General features: G+C 39.2%; 1 long non-coding RNA gene across 1 annotated transcript in view; it reads right to left on the reverse strand.

Annotated features, from left to right (window-relative positions):
* Window positions 1-411: 411 nt before the first annotated feature.
* Window positions 412-13,994, reverse strand: part of LOC104682870 — a 37,934-nt gene continuing 24,351 nt past the window's right edge. The window contains exon 3 of the long non-coding RNA XR_004056993.1: window positions 412-840. This is a non-coding gene — a long non-coding RNA (uncharacterized LOC104682870). The remainder of the gene's footprint in view (window positions 841-13,994) is intronic.

The raw sequence follows: 13,994 nt of genomic DNA on the forward strand, positions 1-13,994 counted from the left end.
AGAAGCTGCCAGACTGTCTTCCAAGTGGCTGCATCATTTTGCATTCCCACCAGCAATGAATGAGAGCTCCTGTTGCTCCACAACCTCATCAGCATTTGCTGTTCTTAGTATTTTGGATTTTAGCTCATCTAATAAGTGTATAGTGGTATCTTGTTTAAATTGCAATTTTCTAGTGACATATTATGTTGAGAATCTTTTCATATGTTTATTTGCCATCTACATGTATTCTTTGGTGAGGTTTCCATTCAGCTCTTTTGCCCATATTTTAATCAGGTTGTTCATTTTCTTACTGCTGAGTTTTAAGAGTTCTTTGTATTTTAGACATACTGCCTTTATCAGATAGGTGTTTTGCACATATTTTCTCGTAGTCTGTGGCTTGTATTTTCATTCTCTTAATGGTGTCTTTGCAGAGCAGAAGTTTTCCATTTTAATGAAGTCCAACTTATCTATCTTTCTTTTCTTTTATGGATTGTGCTTTGGTGTTGTATCTAAAAACTCACTGCCACACCAAAGTCAACTAGAGTTTTTCCTATGTGATATGCTTACCTGAATGAAATGTTTAGCTTTTTCATTCTTCTTCACAGTATAACCCTCTTCTAACTTCATTTCAAAAATTTGTAAGCCATTCATTCTAGTTTTTCCGTATTTTAGCAGCCACATTACTAAATCACTTATTTCTCAGGTTCCAGTTTTCTTCCCTCTTGGGAAATCATCTCCCTGAGTCAGCAAAGGCCCATTACTTTTTTAGTTTTCTAGTGTCTCCAGTCTCATAGTTGTGTTCTCTGACTTTTGGATAGTCATCACTCTCCTCTTTAATCCTCAAAACATTGCCATGGAGTTCTAAAAGGAAGGAGAGCAAATGATATGGAGGTAGCAGTCGCCGATTTCCTGAACCAACCTCAGGAGATAAATGAGCAAACACTTCCCAAACTTTGCAATTCCCACCTGTTTGGCCCAAATTTATATGAAGTGCTCACTTGTCAATTAATAGCTTCTTCACTGATTTTTCTTGCAGCCTTAGTAAGGAAACTTCTTTTTTTTTTTTTTATTTTTTCTTTTAATGAGACAGGATCTTACTATGTTGGCCAGGTTGGGCTGAACTCTTGGCCTCAAGCAATCCTCCTGCATCAGTCTCCCAAACTGCTAGGATTACAGGTGTGAGCCACCACGCCCAGCCAGGAAACTTCTATAAGAAAAGGTTTCTGTTACAGAATGTATGTATTTATTTTTTATTTTTAAGATAGAGTTTTACTCTGTCACCCAGGCTGGAGGGCATGGCACAGTCACGGCTCATTGCAGCCTCAACCTCCCAGGCTTAAGCAATCCTCCCACCTCAGACTCCTGAGTAGCTGGGACTACAGGCATATGTCACCATGCCTGGCTAATTTTTTTAGTTTTTGTAGAAACAGGGTCTTACTATGTTGCCCAGGCTGGTCTTGAACTCCTGGACTTATGCAATCCTCTCGCCTTGGCCTCCCAAAGTGCTGGGATTACAAGCATGAACCACTACACCTGGCTCTCTGTTAGAGAATTTAAACTGACAACATCTCTTGCATCAAAGAAAATTTAACTAGTTTTTCCCATTTGCCTTTTCTTTGTGTAACGGAGTTCTGAATGGAATCAGGAATAGTAATTTGAGTTCTAAATGGCTTTTAACAATCACACTTTTATTTCATTTAAAACAGTATTTGTAAGAAATGTACACTGCACTCCAGCCTGGATGACAGATTGAGACTCTGTCTCAAAAAAAAAAAAAGAAAGAAATGTATTTGATAGACTTGTTAGGTAATTGATTTTGTAAGTAACTGCAGATTCTGATTAAGTATGCTTTTTTTTTTTTTTAAGACAGGGTCTCGCTCTGTCACCCAAGCTGGAGTACAGTGGCTCCATCTCAGCTCACTACAACCTCTGCCTCCCAGGCTCAAGTGATCCTCCCACCCCAGCCTCCTGAGTAGCTGGGACTACAGGTGTGTGCCCCCATGCCCAGCTAATTTTTGTATTTCTTGTAGAGACGGGATTTCGCCATGTTGCCTAGGCTGGTCTTGAACTACTGAGCTCAAGTGATCTGCCTGCCTTGGCCTCACTTACAGGCATGAGCCACCACAGCCAGCCTAAGTATGCTTCTTATAAAGATAACCCATCAAATCATTTGTAGTGTTTCTGTCTGAAATGTTTAATTTAGATAAGCTGTGATGAAGAGTGAGTATGAGTTTCCTAGGGCTGCTATAACAAATTCCTACAAACTGGATGGCCTGAAACAATAGAAATGCATTCTCTCACAGTTCTGGAGGCCAGAACTCTGAAGTCAAATGTCAGCAGAGTTGTGCTCCTTCTGAAGGCTCTAAGGGAGGAAGAATTCTTCCTTGCCTTTTCCTAGCTTCTGGTGGTTGCTGGAAATTCTTGGCACTTCGTGGTTTATAGCTGCATCACTCCAATCTCTGCCTGTCTGCACATGGCTGTCTTCCCTCTGTGTGTGTGTGTCTTTAAATCTCCTTCTCCTTATAAGAACACCAGTCACTGGATTTAGGGCCCACCCTATTCCAGTGTGACCTCACCTTAACTCGATCATGTCTCCAAGGATCCATATAAATAAGGTCACAGCCACAGGTATTAGGGTTTAGGATTTCAATTCAACACATAACAGAGCGAAGCTATAAGGCCTAGGGCATAAGAATAAAATTCAAAGGAGATATGCTAGAGAGAGAAAAACACAGACTAAAACATGCTTCAGGAAGAAGAATTGGAGGTATGCGTGGTGTGCGGTTATTGCTCTGAAGACAGGCTGCTTCAGTCTGAGAAAGTGCCTCTTGTAAATATACATAGAGAAGCGTAGTCTAAATATGCTTGACTTTAGCCTTGAAAAGGATAATTAAGAAAATAGCAAACCCAAATCATCAATATTGACTAACGGAAATTGTCAGAGAGAGTAAAAATTTAAAGCATAATTGCAGCTGAACATGGTGGGGTGTGAGAGGTGAGGTCTCATAACTGGCCACCAGTCAAGCAATAACAGGCAATGCACTGCCCCTACCTTAATTTTTCTTTCATTTTGTTCCTGTTTCTGTTTTGCTTCATTATTGATTGATCAGACATCTGGTAAACATTTATCATTGATATTATTGATTGGCATTTCCCTCCACCATTTGCTCAAGTCTCCAAAGTACTGGCTGTGCTATCACGGCACACAAGTCACCTGGGGAGTGCAGTGGAGAAAGACCTTGGGTCTGCACACGGATATTGTGCCTTCTGAGTAAGATTGGGAAGGTGAAGCTAAAACCTGCTGGTCTTGCAGTGTCTCAACTCTCTCACAGTGTTGGAGATTACAGTGGGTGGCTTTAAATGTCAAAGGTTATTAATTATAATAACAATACAATATTTATCATCTTTTGAATCGACAGATTTTTCAAATTCACTTATTAGTTCTGGTAGGGTTTAAAAAAATTTTTGGCCCCCCTATATCCCATTTCCACCTACACCTTACCTATTATTTTATTGTGAAGACTTCCTAAGCTTCCTTACGGGGTAGGAGGTAGGACTTTACTACAGGCCACATTGAAGACTGGCTGAAATAGGGAAGAGGTGAAAGCATCTCTCCAGGCTGGGCACAGTGGCTCACTCTTGTAGTCCCAGCACTTTGAGAGGCCAAGGTGGGTGAATGGTTTGAGCCCAGGAGTTCGAGACCAGCCTGGACAACATGGTAAAACCTCATCTCTACAAAACGTACAACAAATTAGCCAGGTGTGGTGGCACCCGCCTGTAGTCCCAGCTACTCGGGAGGCTGAGGTGTGAGGATTGCTTGAGCTCGGGAGGCAGAGTTTGCAGTGAGCAGAGATAGCACCATTGCTCTCCAGCCTGGGCAACAGAGCCAGACCCCGTCTCAAAATAATTTTTTAGAAAAGCACCTCTTCATAAGACATGCCCACCAGTGCCACTGACATGTCAGTTTACCACTGCCATGATAGCACCCAGAAGTTACCACCCTTTTCCTACAAATTTCTGAACTCACCCCTTAATTTGTATGTACTTTAAAGTGGGTATAACTGTGACTGCAGAACTGTCGCTGAGCTGCTGCTCTCAGCACACTGCCTGTGGGGTAGCCCTGCTCTGCAGGAGCAGTCATGGAGCTATAACCCTGCCACAGCTTCAATAAAACTGTCTGCTACCATCGGCTAGCTCTTGAACTTGAATTCCTTCCTGGGCAAAGTCAAGAACCTGCCCTGCATCACTTATGCAAATAAAAACAAACACTATTATATATTCTTATTCATTCCTTTGTTACACAAAATGTAGCATGTATGTTTTACACACTGACACACACTGCCAACCTGACCTTAGGGAGGTGTACACCAAATCACATCTTACTGTATTTTGCCAAATGCCTTTTACTTCAAATACCCACCAAAATATTGAGTATTATTATTTTTGAAAAAAAAAAAATCAAACCCAGAAGACACAACAGGTACACCTTTCCATTTGTTCAAATCTTTTATGTCACTCAGAAAATCGCACATTTCTTGTGTTAAACTTGTTCCTAGAAATTTTATCTTTTTGGTTACTATTGTTAAGTAAGACTTTTTCTATTAATCTATTGATTCCTAAATATTAATTTTGTAATCAGTCCCCTGACTAAAGTCTCTTATTATTTATAGTATTATTTATAGTAGTTTTCAAATTGGTTCCCTTGGGTTTTCCAGTTGAACCACTATATTATTATATCACTGTATTTCAGTGCTTGTGTTCAAGTAATCCTTATTTTATGTAATACTGGTCCCAAAGTGCAAAAGTAGTAATACTGATAATTCAGATATGCCAAAGAGATGCCATAAAGTGATTCCTTTAAGTGACAAGTTGAAAGTTCTCAACTTAATAAGAAACAAAAATCATATGCTGAGGTTGCTAAGATCAATGATAAGAACAAATCTATATATTGCCAGGTGCAGTGGCTCACACCTATAATGCCAGTACTTTGGAAGGCCAAGGCAGGAGGACTGCTTGAGCCTAGGAGTTTGAGGCCAGCAATGGCAACATAGTGAGACCTTGTCTCTACAAATAAATAAATAAATAGCCAGGGATGGTGGTGCATAACTGTAGTCCCAGCTTCTAGGGAGGCTGAGGCAGGAGAATTGCTTGAGCCTCAGTCCAGGTTGCGAGGAACCAAGATTGCACCACTACACTCCAGCCTGGATGACAGAGTGAGACCCTAAAATTAAACCTTTTAATGTGAACAATACAGGCCAGGTGCGGTGGCTCACACCTGTGATTCCAGCACGCTGGGAGGTTGAGGCGGGCAGGTCACTTGAGGTCAGGAGTTCAAGACCAGCCTGGCTAACATGACGAAACCCTATCTCTACCAAAAATACAAAAATTAGCTGGGCATGGTGGCAGGCGCCTGTAGTCCCAGCTACTAGGAAGGCTGAGACAGGAGAATCGCTTGCGCCTGGGAGACGGAGGTTGCAGTGTGCCAAGATTGCGCCACTGCACTCCAGCCTGGGTGACAGCGAGATTCTGTCTCAAAAAAATAAAAATAAATAAATAATGTGAACAATTAAGTGGCATTTAGTACATTCACAATGCTGTGCAGTCACCACCTCTCTCTCTCCAGCTCCAAAACACTTCATCACATTCCAAAATAAATCCTGCAATCTCTAAGCAGCTACTCCTGATTCCTTCCTACCTAAAGCCCCTGGCAACCCCCAAGCTTTCTACGAATTTATCTATTATGGATATTTCGTATAAATGGACTAATGCAATTTTGAATGCTAGCTTCACTTAGCATTATACTTTGAAGGTTCATCCACATTGTAGCACGTATCAGTACTTCATTCTTTTTTTTTTTTTTGGAGACAGAGTTTTCACTCTGTCATCAGGCTGGAGTACAGTGGCACAATGTCAGCTCACTGCAACCTCTGCCTCCCAGGCTCAAGTGGACCTCCCACCTCAGCCTCCCCAGTAGCTGGGACTATGGGTGTGTGGTACCACACATGGCTAATTTTTGTATTTTTTGTAGAGACAGGTTTTCATCATGTTGCCCAGGCTGATCTCGAACTCCTGAACTCAAGTGATCCACCAGCTTCAGCCTCCCAAAACGCTGGGGTTACAGGCATGAGCCACCGTGCCTGACCCCTTCATTCCTTTTTAAGGCTGAATAATATTCCACTGCATGCACATACCACAAATTTTTTATCCATTTATCCATTAGTGGACATTTGGGTTATTTCTACATGTTGGCTACTGTGAATAGTTCCATTATGAACATTTGTTTACAAGGATATGAGCATTTATTTTAAATTATTTTTGGAATATAGCTAGGAGTATAATTGCTAGGTTATTTGGTCATTTTATGCTTAACATTTTAGGGAAATGACAAACTCTAAGAGTTATTTGACTCAAATTAGGGGAGAGCAAATTCAGGCTGAAAGCACAGGGGTAAATGGATACTTCCTTAAAGGGAGATGTTTCAGTGGGGTTTCCTAGATCAATGCAGACATAATCATATTTACCATTTTTATAAATCTTGGAGAAGGGGTACAAAATTAAGTGAGTGTAACGATAACATAAGATGAAGTGCAGGGCAAAAGGAGACAGCCCTCGGGAAGGTGTCATGAAGCTGTATCATTGTTCAGAACATTAGAACAGTATGAACAAATGCGGAGAAAAGAGCACCACTACGGTGTGAGAATATGAATGCTGATACTCATGATACAGAAAACAGCTCTCAGTCATAATTGATTGTTCCCATTAGGAATACCTTTAGTGAATTACTGTACATGACCAGGAAGAATACTAGACAAAAGAAAGGGACAGTTTTAAAGAAAACTTGCAGTTATAACTCAGGCATACAAAAAACTGTAACTCTGTTTTTATTCTTTTAACTGATTCCACCCTTGCTGAGGAGTAACCGTTTTTTTCTGCAGCAATAAACACAAATTCTTGCCAACAAAATGTTCCTGTGTCATTCTGGAGTACAAACTGGTCTCTCCAGGTTCCCCAGGCTCTTTCGTGTTTATCTCAGTGTGGCATTTTTTATTGGAATAACAACAGACAATGGATTTGCCTGCTCTATCAGCTAGTTTAGACCAAAATGACTGCAAATGTGTCTAATTACTTCTTTGTTAAAGGATGTATTAGGCAAAGGGACTCAAGATTAAAAAAATATGAGACATGAGAGTCTTTCAGTCATTTTAAATATGAACCACTATGAACAGGAAGAGGCTCTTCCATGTTGTCTCTGGCTCTCTAACTAGACCCCTTTTAAGTGTTAGAAGGTAGATATCCAAACACAGAGGGTGAAAGCCTTTGAAACACCAATGTCAGGCTGGGCAAGGTGGCTCATACCCATACTCCTAATGTTTGAGGCCAGGAGTTTGAGACCAGTCTGGGCAACATAGGAGATCCTGTCTCTACAAAAAATACAAATGTTAGCCAAGCGTGGTGACACACACCTGTAGTCCCCAGCTACTTGAGAGGCTGAGGCTGGAGGATCTCTTGAGCCCAGGAGTTTGAGATTGCAGTGAGCTATAATTGTGCCACCAGACTCCAGCCTGGGTGACAAAGTGAGACCTTGTCTCCAAAAAACAAAAAACAAAAAAAGTAAGAGAAAGAAAAGAAACACCAATGCCAAATATTTCTAAAATTTGTATGGAACCAAGAAAGAGCCTGCATAGCCAAAGCAAGACTAAGCAAAAAGACTAAATCTGGAGGCATCACACTACCTGATTTCAAACTACACTATAAGGCCATAGTCACCAAAACAGCGTGGTACTGGTATTAAAATAGGCATATAGGCCAATGGAACAGAACTGAGAACCCAGAAATAAAGCCAAATATTTAGTCAACTGATCTTTGACAAAACAAACAAAAACATAAAGTGGGGAAAGGACACCCTTTTCAACAAATGGAGCTGGGATAATTGGCTAGCCACATGTAGGAGAATGAAACTGGATCCTCATCTCTCACCTTACACAAAAATCAACTCAAGATGGATTAAAGACTTAAATCTAAGACTTGAAACTATAAAAATTCTAGAAGATAACAGTGGAAAAATCCCTCTAGACATTGGCTCAGGCAAGGATTTCATTATCAAGAACCCAAAAGCAAATGCAATAAAAACAAATATAAATAGTTCGGACTTAATTAAACTAAAGAGTTTTGCATGGCAAAAGAAAGAGTCAGCAGAGTAAAGAAACAACCCACAGAGTGGGAGAAATCCTTCACAATCTATACATCTGACAAAAGACTAGTATCCAGAATCTACAACAAACACAAACAAATTAGCAAGAAAAAAACAAACAATTCCATCAAAAAGCAGGCTAAGGACACGAATAGACAATTCTCAAAAGAAGATGTACAAATGGCCAACACACATCTGAAAAAATGCTCGACATCACTAACGATCAGGGAAATGCAAATCAAAACCACAGTGTGATGCCACCTTACTCCTGCAAGAACGGCCATAATAAAAAAAAATAAAAAAAACCCAGTAGCTATTGGCATGGATGTGGCTATCAGGGAACACTTTTATACTGCTGGTGGGAATGTAAACTAGCACAGTCACCATGGAAAACAGTGTGGAGATTCTTTAAGTAACCAAAAGTAGAGCTACCATTTGATTGAGCAGTCCCACTACTAGGTATCTACCCAGAGGAAAAGAAGTCATTATACGAAAAAGATACTTGCACGCACATGTTTATAGCAGCACAATTCACAATTGCAAAATTGTGGAACCAACCCAAATGCCCATCAATCAACAGGTGGATAAAGAAATTGTGGTATATATGTGATGGAATACTACTCAGCCATAAAAAAGATTGAATTAACAGCATTTGCAGTGACCTGGATAAGACTGGAGACTATTATTCTAAGTGAAGTAACTCAGGAATGGAAAATCAAACATTGTATCTTCTCACTGATATGTGGGAGCTAAGCTATGAGGATGCAAAGGTATAAGAATGATACAACGGACTGTGGGGACTTGGGGAGAAGAGTGGGAGGAAGGCAAAGGATAAAAGACTACAAATATGGTGCAGTGTATAGTTAGTTCTTGAGTGATGGGTGTACCAAAATCTCACCAATCACCACTAAAGAACTTCTTCATGTAATCAAATACCACCTGTATCCCAATAACTTATGGAAAAAATAAAAATTTTAAAAATCCATTCTTTTGGCTTATGAATACATTTTCCTCCATCATCGAGAATGTATTATCACAATTTTGTGTTTTTATTTAATACTTTTTTCTGATAAAATGTTATAATTATTTGCTAGATTAGGGCAAAAAATGTTTCTGATATAATTATAGTGGCCATGTAAATGTAATAGGATGATGCTCTCTTCTCATACCTTCTTAAACCATAACAAATGGGAGAGTCGAGCTATTTTATCTTTCTACTAGTAACTTATACAAAATTCATTATCTTTTGCTCATTTTACAGTGGCAGATTGCTAAATATTGTGCCAGATAAAGAGGATTTTTAAAAAATGATAGGTTTGTGACCTGGAACACTTACAGACTGGGCGAGAGACTGGACAGTCAATAAGCACATAATTAGTTTTATATGTGAAGATATGATAGACACAGCTCTGGAAACATACTTACACAGTTCTATAAAAGCACAGAAGAGGGCATGTAACCCAGAACTGGGGATGGGGTGGGGAAAGAGGACTCAGGTAATGCATGGTAGAGAAGTGATGTTGGAATTGAGTTTGAAGGATACATTGTAGGGTGCCAAGTGAAGAAATGGTGAAAGACATTTTAGGCATAGGACTGACTTAAGCAATGGCACAGAGGCATAAAAATAAAGCATGATCATAGAATTTCAGAATATTCAGCAATATGCAGCACAGAACATGTGTTGGAAGAGGCACAAGAGGAGGATGGAGAAGTCTTTTTCAATATGTAGCTTTAAATCATTGTTTTTTTAAATCAGAAAGCTTTTGCTGAATTATAGTTGTTAGTATTTGTTATATTCCCTGATTTTTTAAAACCCTGGGACTCTTATTACATAAGTGTTGGCTCTTCTTTATTTTCAAGAGGAGAGATCTTCAATATTGGTTATTTTCTCTCAAATCCTTTTTTATCTTTCTTTTTATTTGCAAATTTTCTTTCTTTTCACATTAAGGCATCATCTATTGTGTTTACTCTACTTGTGTTTCTTTTAATTTGGTTTTCATTTATGAAACAATCTTTTATGTCTAATTATTTTCTCAATTTTGTCACTCATGCTGTTTTTCTAACTCTGATTTAGGGTTTTTTCATCCCATGTATTATTTTACTTGAATGTCTTTTAGCTTGTTTTAAAGTAACAAGTTACAGTTTTGATCTATTGCATACGCTCATCCTGGCGTGTGTTCATTAGTTGTAGGCATGTTATCCTATATGTTATTCTACTTTTATTATAATAATTTTGTATCAAATTGATCTGGATACTTTATGTTGCATTTTTTTTTCTTTTTTTTGAGTCAGAGTCTTGTTCTGTCACCCAGGCTCCCAGACTGAAAGGTAGTGGCAAGATCATGGCTCAATGTAGTCTGGAACTCCTGGGCTCAAGCAATCCTCCCACCTAGGCCTCCTAAGTAGTTGGGGCTACAGGTGCACGCAATGACGCCCAGGTTTTTTGTTTGTTGTTGTTTTTTTTTTTTTGGTAGAGACAGGGCCTCGCTATGTTGCCCAGGCTGGTCTTGAACTCCTGGCCTCAGGTGATCTTCCTGCCTTGGCCTCCCAAAGCACTGAGATTACAGGTGTGGGCCACTGCACCCAGCCTCTGCTGCTCATTTTTATGAGAGCTTTGTTTCTCTGAACTTTTAGAAGGCAGTATGGTTCAGATAAGGTGTTCCAACCTCAAAGAGTTCTTTCTTCTGTTTTTGTGTACTGTTCAAATAAATGGCAGCTTACTAGTTCTTTCTTCTGTTTTTGTGTAGTGTTCAAATAAATGGCAGCTTACTTTCTGGGATTTCCTGGCTCTATCTCCCTGACCCTCCAAATTTTGTTCTGCTCTTCCTTGTTTCCTTTGGTCCTGATATTGTCCCTGTCCTGCTGAATTTTAATTACACTCCCCAGTTTCTCTTCAGTGTGGAAGTCCTGTGAGGTCAGTCTCATGAGAATAAGGCGCTATACTTCCACAGCCTTCTCAGACTTTTCTGGGGATGGCCTTACACTTGCCAGTTAGTGGAGTGAGCAGAACTCCTCCTGGTTTCTGTGGCTGTTCTCAGAATGCCCTAGTTCACTTTCCAGTAATACCTTTTTGGGAACATTTTGGGGTTTTCATTTTCTCAGGTCCCCCAGGCACACCATCTTTCCTCTGCTTCCTCTCACACAGATGCTGATACTGTGGAGGTTTGGGGCTGTTGTTTTGGCCCACTCCCTGATATTTTCTGGGTTTGTCACCTAGTTTTTTTTAATAAGTATCATCTACATGGTTTTGGTTTCACTATCTAGTTACTCTGTCTTTATTTGAACACTAGGGGAAATTCACTATGCCAATCTCACACATTGTGTGATTCCATTTATATAACATTCTTGAAATGACAAAATTATAGAGATGAAAATCAGATTAGTGTTGCTAGGGCTTAGGGATGTTGCACAGGGCAGTAATGGGGAAGAGTGTTACGGTGATAGAATAGTTCTGTATGTTGAGTGAAGTGGTGGTTACATGAATCTATACATGTGATAAAATGGTACACACCATTTTATTTTTACCAATGTCAAATTCCTGGTTTTGATACTGTACTATAATTATGTAAGATGTAACCACTGGGGGAAACTGGATGAAGGATACACCAGACCTCTCTGTACTATCTTTGGAATTTTCTGTGAATCTATAATAACTTCAAAATTTTAAAAATGTTTAAAACAGGAGTGAAGTATTGATACATGCAATAACATAGATGAGCCTTGAAAACAGTATACTACATGAGAGAACCAGGCACAAAAGTCCACACATTGTATGATGCAGATTACATGAAATGTCCAGAACAGGCAGATCTATAGACAGAAAGCAGATTAGAGACTGCCTAGAATGGGAGATGAAGTCAGGGAGAGGGCAGAGTAGGAAGTGAATGCTAATGGGGATGAGGCTTTTTCTAAAATTCTAAAATTAGATAGTCATGCTGATCACTCAACTCTGTCATGCTAAAAAGTCACTGAACTGTATATTTTAAATGGGTGGATTTTGTAGTATGTAAGTTATATAACAACTCAATAAAGTTGTTTTAAACCATTAAAACTAGTACCCAGATGTAATGGCCCACCTCTATAATCCTAGCACTTTGGGAAGCCAAGGTGGGAGGAATGCTTGAGCCCAGGAATTGAAGACCACCTTGGGTAATATAGTGAGACCCTGTCTCTACAAAAAATAATTTTTTAAAATTAGCCAGGCATGGTGGTGCATGCCTGTAGTCCCAGCTATTCAGGAGGCTGAGGCAGAGGATCACTTGAGCCTAGGTGTCCAGGCTGCAGTGAGCCATGATCGCACCACTGCAATCCAGCCTGGGCAACACAGTGACACCCTGTCCCAAAAAGTTTTTTAAATACTGTCCATACCAAGTATTGGTGAGGATGTAGAAAAGTTAGAACTCTCATTCACTGTTGATGGGAATGTAAAGATGATAAAACTGCTTTGGAAAACAATTTGGAAGTTTCTTAAAGAAAAAAAAATTGAGCATAAGCCTGCCATATGATTCAGCCATTCCACTGCTAGGAATTTATCCAAGAGAAAGGAAACATATGCCCATAAAGACTTGTTCTTGAACGTTCATAGCAGCTTTATTTGTAATGGTCAAAAAAATGAAAACAATCCAAACGTGCATCCATGGGTGAATGCATAAATAAACTGTGGTATAACCATACAATGGAATACTACTAAGTGATGAAAAGGAATTAACTATTGATACATGCCATGATATGGATGAATCTCAAAATAATTATGCTCAGTGAAATAAGCCAGACAAAACAGTAATACTATATCATTTCATCTGAATATCATTGGTTACCAGGCAGGGAGGCAGAGGAAAAAAAAAAAAAGGAATCACACACTTTTGGAGCAAGCTTTTTGGAGGTGACTGTATGTTCATAATCTTGACTGTGATGGTTTCATGGGTATATACATATGTCAAAGCTTATACATTATATACTTTAAACAAGTGCAGATGATTTTATACCAAGTATACCTCAATAAAGCTGCTTTTAAAAAACTATGCTACCATCATCTTCCTAAAATCAGCAATCATGTTTTTAATTCTCAAGAATTATTTCTTGTTCTTTGTTAGTTTCACATTATAACTCTTTTTTAAATTAAAAAAAAAAGCTGTTATCTTTGAGAATATGAATTATTTGTTGTTGTTTCTAATCTATTTCCTGAATTGTCTCTGGTGTCAGATTTTTTTCTATTTTTTTTTATTTTGATTTTCCAATTGTATGCTATAGACCTTTCTCAATGTCTGGTGATCTTTGGTTTTCTACTCATATTGTAAAAATAGAAAAGAAGACATCTCACTGAGGACCAAGTATATGGGAGGCCTGTATTGCTTTGGGTAAAGTGCAGGAATCTTGCTTTACAATGAAGTTCTCAAATTCCAGAATGAGAAGGGCTTTAGGTGAGGTGCCGACATCACACTAGCTGCCTCCAGACTCTGTGTTCTATTCTTTTTAGAAAAATATTCTGTGCTGTCTGTGCTAGGACTTGGGTAGAAGGGATTGTCATTTCAATTACCCTCCTGTGTTTAGCCTCAACATTCACTTCCACTTTCATTACCCACTGAAGCAGTCTCTCTCCTCCCTTATCTGATGAAGCTGTCTCTCCCTTGCTTGAAAACACATCTATCCCCTTTCTTTGCAAGAGAAAGACAATCCTCTCTAACTCAAGGCAAATCCCAGTAAGCTTTTAGAGATAAAAGTTCAAGTCAAATCTAGGAAAAGCTTTACACACAAAAATAAATATAGGGATATTGTCCATTTATAGCAGAACTGGATTCTGTGTCTGCCCACCAAATAAGGAGGA

The sequence above is a fragment of the Rhinopithecus roxellana genome, chromosome 4 (genome assembly GCF_007565055.1).
Source record: "Rhinopithecus roxellana isolate Shanxi Qingling chromosome 4, ASM756505v1, whole genome shotgun sequence".
NCBI classification, from domain to species: Eukaryota; Metazoa; Chordata; class Mammalia; order Primates; family Cercopithecidae; genus Rhinopithecus; species Rhinopithecus roxellana.